Raw genomic sequence first — 6649 nt, 5'->3', positions numbered from 1 at the left:
ATTGCATTTAGCGCATGCAACAAGCCTTTAAACCCCTAGGTTACCCCTAGTGGACGAGTTGTAGTCTCGTGAGGGTTTGCAGTAATGTTACCCACAAACATTGAACTAATGAATGAGAAAAGTGAAATGGAATGAAAATTAAGCAATACAATAAAGCAAAAGGCTGGGTTGCCTCCCATGAGCGCTAAGTTTAACGTCTTCAGCCAGACAAGAACGGACCATGAATGAAATAATCTTTATAACCGGGGTCCGCCAAAGAAATTACCTCAACACTTTCATTAACCGATCCCAGACAAGTGATGTGAGTTCCCATGAACTGTGCTATCTGAAATAAGGCAACTGACACTGTCGTCAAATAATTTAAGGACTTCTGCTCGAACGACTTCTTCTATGTTAGGATCACGCTTCCTTTGCATGTTATGCGACATTTCCACAACATGATTCATACATATCGTGGGGCATACTCCCTGTATTTCCACTATCTTCCGTTCAATTGCTGCCTTATATGCTCTAAGAACATTAAGCAGCCTGCTCGCCTTTGTCTTCTCAGAGTTGGAAGCTATGCTGTTAGGAAGAGTCTCAGAGGGATGAAGAGGTTCACTTTCGCTCTCCATTTTTCAGTCTCCAATATAGGAGTAGAGTCGAGCAATGCATTGACTTCATGGATGGGACTATCAATGTCAAAATCCATGCCCGATTGTGCTAAGCAGGTCTCAAGAGGATCTTCAAAAGATGTACGGAAGGAGTCCTGCACAAGGCTCTCGATCATGTCCACTTCAAATATGTCATCCAAATCTGAGGGTTGTTGTCCTGCATTAAAAACATTGAGTTTAATATTCATGTTACCAAAGGACAATTTCATAACTCCATTCCTGCAATTGATAATAGCATTAGATGTGGCCAAAAATGGATGACCCAAAATGACTGGGATCTGACTATGAAGATTCTGGACAGGCTGAGTATCTATAACTATGAAATCCACTGGAAAATAAAATTTATCAACCTGGATTAACACATCTTCAATAACACCCCGGGGCACCTTGACAGATCTATCGGCTAGTTGTAATGTTACCTTAGTCGGTTTCAACTCACCAAGTCCTAGCTGCTCATAAACCGAATATGGTAACAAATTGACACTCGCCCCTAAATCAAGTAATGCCTTCCCGATCTTATGATCTCCTATGCCGCAAGAAATGGTGGGAGCTCCTGGATCCCTAAATTTAGGAGGGGTGTTATGTTGAATCATGGAGCTGAGCTGCTCTGCAAGGAAGACTTTCTTATGAACATTCTGCTTACGCTTTTGAGTGCATAAATCTTTAAGAAACTTAGCGTAAGCAGGAACTTGCTTGATAGCGTCAAGCAACGGGATGTTGACTTGCACTTTTTGAAACACATCCAAGATCTCATCAAAGTTATTTCTTTTCTTTATTGGTGCCAGACGTTGAGGAAAGGGTGCTTTGGGCACATAAGGTGGCACATTAGTGGCTCTTGGAGAGTCAGAGAGCTTTTGGACTTTGGATGCATTGGTATGGCTCTCTGCTTCATCTTGATCTTCTGTTTTAGAATTTGATTCATCCCCAGGCATCTCTATTCTGTTATCAATCTGCTTGCCTGACCTAAGGGTAGTGATCGATTTGGCCTGTTCATGATATTGCCCTTGGTTGGAATTAGAGCCAATCTCATACTGTCCCTTTGGATTAGCCTCAGGTTGGCTAGGGAACTTGCCCTTCTCTCTCTCACTCAATGTGGCAGCTAGTTGACCCATTTGTACTTCCAGCTTGGCAATGGATTGTGCATTTGCATGTAAGCTTTGCTGGCCAGTAAGGTTTGTTGGGTGTCTTTTTGGAATTGGAGAGAACTCTGCATGAAAAGATGGAGTGTATCCTCAAGAGATGGTTTCCTTGATTGTGTAGGCAGTTGTTGATATTGTGGAAACTGTTGAGGTTGTTGACTGCCAACTTGGGAGTAAGGTTGCATAGGAGGATTTCCAGATGGTCCTCCTTGTTGTGGTCCTTTTGCCCAAGAGAAATTTGGATGTCTAGCCCACCCTGGGTTGTATGTGTTCGAGTAAGGATCATTCCCAGATTTTTGAAAAGTGTTCATAGCATGAACTTGTTCAGAGAGAAGTTCTGGGAATGCTGCACCAGATGGACAAGACTGCATAGGATGGGCAGGACTGGAACATGTGGCATATGCCTCGACTTGAGCTGTTTGTGGTGGTCCATTATTTAATACCAGAGCATCAACTTTCTTTGTCAGGTTATCAAGCTTGGCGCTCAGCTCTGGCATGACTCCTATCTCATATATACCACCTCTCTTTTGTGGTTGGGGACTTTTGTCACCTCTATTTGAATAATCCCATTGCTGTTGGGAATTTTCGCACAAGGTTTCAAAGAAGTTCCACGCTTCGTCGTCTCTTTTGGTCAGGATTGACCCTCCACGGGTGGCATCAACCATGCGACGGTTCTGTGGTGTCAGACCGTCATAGAAGTATTGAACTTGTTGCCACTTCTCAAAACCATGGTGAGGACATTTAAGAAGCAAGTCCTTCCATCTTTCCCAACATTCATGAAAGTGCTCGCCCTCTTTTTGTGTGAAGTTAGTAATTTCTCTACGGAGGGCATTGGTTTTGTGAACGGGGAAGAACTTGTTTAAGAACTTCTTAGACAGTTGGTCCCATGTAGTGATAGATCCAACTTCTAGAGAATTCAACCATGCTTTCGCCTTATCCTTCAAAGAAAAAGGAAACAGGCGTAGGCGGATCGAATCGTCTGAGAAGTTTTGGAACTTAAAGGTGGAGCAAATGTTTAAGAATTCTTTCACATGATGATATGGGTCCTCCTTGTCCAATCCATAAAAGGATGGCAACAATTGTATGACTCCAGGTTTAAGTTCAAAGTGTGCTGCCGTAGTGGTTGGCAACACTATGCATGAAGGCGCATTAAATTGGACAGGAGCTGAATAATCTTTGAGAGCTTTAACTTCAGTCTCATTTGCCATTTCAACAGGATTATTTCTCAATCGTTCACGAATTGTTCTTTCAATCTCAGGATCAAACGGTGCTAGTTCTAAATTTAGAGACCTACGTCCTAGCATAAACTATGTTATTGCAATGTAAGAAAGAAAATTAAACAAAGAAGCAACCTAAGAGAAATAAAACTAGACCTAGAAACTATGAGATTATAAAACAAGTTAAAACTATGTAAATAAGAATGGGAAGAAAGAACTCGGGAAAGGAGATGATTGATGTCTGAAGAATAGAGAGCTCCTCCTTTTGAAGACAATGTTAGCAGCTTCCTTCCTTAATTCCTGTAAACAAAAAGAAAACAAAAATAAATTAAATTTACTAAAATAATGCTAGAAAAAAAATCCTAAGCAACGGTTAATTTCTAAAAAAGAAAGTTTGTAATCTTAGAAATAAAAGCTAAGTTAGTTTCTAAAAAGGAAAAATTTCTAAAAAATAGGAAATTAGAAAATAAGAGAGAAACTTTCTAAAAAAAAAATAAAACCTAAAGACTCTTCTAAAAATAATAAAACCTAAACTAGAAGATAGAAAGTTACTTGCAAGAAGAATCAGAATCTAGAATTAGAAAATAGGAAATTTCTAAAAATAAAAAAAAATAAAATAGCCTAGAAATAGAAACTTCCTAAAAAAATAAAAAATAAAACCTTAATTTTAAAAATGGATATTAGAAGAAAATAGAAAATTTGGAAAGAGATTACCAAATTAGTAGTTTATGTCAGGTCCCTACAAAACAGGAAATAGGTTAGTTTCAAAAAAATTTAACCTAGAGTTAGTAAAAAACCTAAGACTATGAATTATGATAAGAGAGAATCCTAAATCCAATTGGAACAAAACTCCCCAGCAACGGTGCCAAAAACTTGATGTTTTATTTAAACCAACACGATTTAAATGATATTTAAACTCGCAAGTATACGAATCAGATGTAGATACGGTACGTATTACGAGATCGTTCCCACGAGGACTGGTCGTCACAATTCAAATCTACGATTCTCCTTAACTAATCCAACAAATAATGGAATGAATTACTAAGCACAATTTTGTAAAAAAAAAACAATTAATTAAGAACAGGGAAGAAAATTCAATCAGAGAGAAAGCACTAGGACTTTCGAATCCACCCCTAATTATCCTAACCCTTGTTTTGTCTGTTGATTCACCTTGATCTAGATTGATACCACTTAAATAGAGAAAGCACAATCTGTGTCCTTAATCGGGCATACAAACTGTCTAATTCCTTTAAGCAATGCCATGAATGACATATCCCATGTCCTTTAGTCGGGCACATGGAATGTACATTCATTAAGGCACCCTGTTTCTTCCTCTATAGGAAACTTGTTCTTGATCAGACACAAGCACCTATAATAAGCATCCAAACAACATCCATATATATACTTTAATCAAATTCATAGATGGAGAAGTATAGAATTTAAACCCATAAAGCCCACTTCGAGAAAGAAACAAATTAATTGAAATTCAAAGTAAATCAACCAACACAAGAGCTGATCAAATTAAGGGCTTCATCTCAGCCCTAGCTGAGAGATTAGTGACCCATAAAATCCATAAAAAATATTAAATAAAATTCATAAAAAAAAAACAAACCAAACAATCTCTCTTCCTCTTCTTTCTTCTCTTTCTTCTCTCCCTTGCTCCAGATCTGGAATCCCCTGGTTCTGAATGGTTCTCCCACGTCCAAAACTCCCATTTTATAGCTGCTGGATGGCTGAGGTCGGTGGCTGAGTCGTAGAAGGACTCGGAGTACAAATTTTCGCAGCCGTGATCGGTGGGCCCTACAGAGGCATTTTCTGGAAAATCTACCCCGTCCATTGGCTTCAGGATGAAATTTCAGTCAAGAATGGGTAGTTTTGAAGGTCCATTAGCGCGGCCCACAGAAGAAATCTCAAAAAAAACAGTTTTGAACGTCACAAGACGGCCTGTTTGTGGCCTCTGTACCGCACACGTGTGTACGCATGGGCGAAGAATATCAACATGGTTTTGAAGCTCTCGAAGCCCTCTACACGATGGACGGGTCAGATCGGCCGTACGCGTGACGTACGGGGCCCACAAACCTTCGCAAAAACGGCCAGCGGAAGACGCTACGCGGACGCCAAACCGACGCTGCGATGATGGTGGGGCCCATTCCTGGTCTTTTCACAGGAATCCACGTCGTCCATTGGTTTCAGCTCGAAAAATCAGTAGGAATTGACTGGTTTTGGGGTGGATTCGGTGCAACCCACGGAGTTTTAAACTCACCGTCCATTTTACGTTTTTTCAGCGATCAACGTCCGTACATATGTATGGAACCAAACGGACATCTAGGCGATGACGATATCGACCTCGGAAGCGGATGGACGGTTTGGATTGTCCATTTGGACAATAGGTGGGCCCCACAACCGACGACAACGGTCGGCTGCCGCGGACGCTGGAAACGGAGGTTTCCTTTTCAAAGACGTAGTCGGGTCAGCGCTGCTGACCCGACGCAAGCCCGTTCGGTGCTCGGTCAGTGCACATGTGCACCATGCACATGTCACTCAATGTGGGGTCCACTGTGATGATTTCGAGAAATCCAATCCGTCCATCTTCTTTGTCATATAATTTCAACCGTCAACACCAAGTTTGAAGCAGTTCCAAATATCAGGTGGGCCCCAAATTGGAGATTAACGGGCTGATTTGTCAGTTGGCTCACTTCCCGAGATCTTTAATGGCTGAAATTTAATATGTACGGTTAATTTACGGCCCTCATCCCATGTATTAAGTTTCGAACTGATCGGATAGCGGGAACCATGTGATCTTGCATTCTGGACCCTTTTCGGGCCCCTTTGGCTTGCTTTCCTCAGATCCCAGGCATGTAAAATCTTCATTATTGGTTCTCTGGAGTCCATCCTGTGCCCTGGAGACTTTGGATCATGAAATCCAGCCTTTAACATCAATTTTCAATTAACGCTCCTCACTTCATCCTGTAACAAAAATACAATTAAAATATGGCATTAAACCTTATCATGTACGTAAAATCAGGCAATTACTGGGGTCTGATATGCAATATTTGACCCTGATCATTGATCTCTTGTTTTTTTTTTTTTAATTATTTTTTTTTAACTGGTCTTTTACTTCTTTTAAGGTGGATAAAATTCTCCATACTCGATTCTCAATATCGTTCAATGATCATTATAATAACAATCAGAAGATCTAGTACTCTTCATAGAAAGTAAATTGAACATGTCTTGTAATTTAGAATAACATGCTATTGAAACTTCCTCTTAATCAATTGAGTGTAAGAATTGTAATTGATATATTACTTAGATGATCAAACTCCAACAATTTAAAATTCAATCTCCATCTTATCATCATACTCAAAACATTCTTAAATACACAATTTATTGCTTCTAAACAAATAAACATTGAAAATTTTTCAAAACTTTTGCTCAAAATTGAGAAAACACTGATTAATTTACCTAATATCCCATCCTCAACTTAAAATTTACATGGTCCTCAATGTTAAAAAAAAAAAAAAAAGCATGATTTACAAAAGAGACATTGTAATTGAAGGAGAAGTGATGGAAAGATAATACTTGATGAATGAATTTTGAGGCTTTTTCCAAAGGATTTCAGCGTGAAGGTGGGTTAGCACAA

General features: G+C 39.6%; 1 non-coding gene across 1 annotated transcript; it reads left to right on the top strand.

Annotated features, from left to right (window-relative positions):
- The first annotated feature begins 2515 nt into the window (after nucleotides 1–2515).
- On the top strand, nucleotides 2516–2622 carry LOC131224388 (small nucleolar RNA R71). The gene has a single exon (XR_009160876.1). It is a non-coding gene; the product is annotated as a small nucleolar RNA R71 (small nucleolar RNA).
- Nucleotides 2623–6649: the final 4027 nt, after the last annotated feature.

This window comes from Magnolia sinica, chromosome 13 (genome assembly GCF_029962835.1).
Source record: "Magnolia sinica isolate HGM2019 chromosome 13, MsV1, whole genome shotgun sequence".
Classification (NCBI taxonomy): Eukaryota; Viridiplantae; Streptophyta; class Magnoliopsida; order Magnoliales; family Magnoliaceae; genus Magnolia; species Magnolia sinica.
Note: the sequence above shows the minus strand (reverse complement) of the source record. Positions and strands in the feature narration are given on the sequence as shown.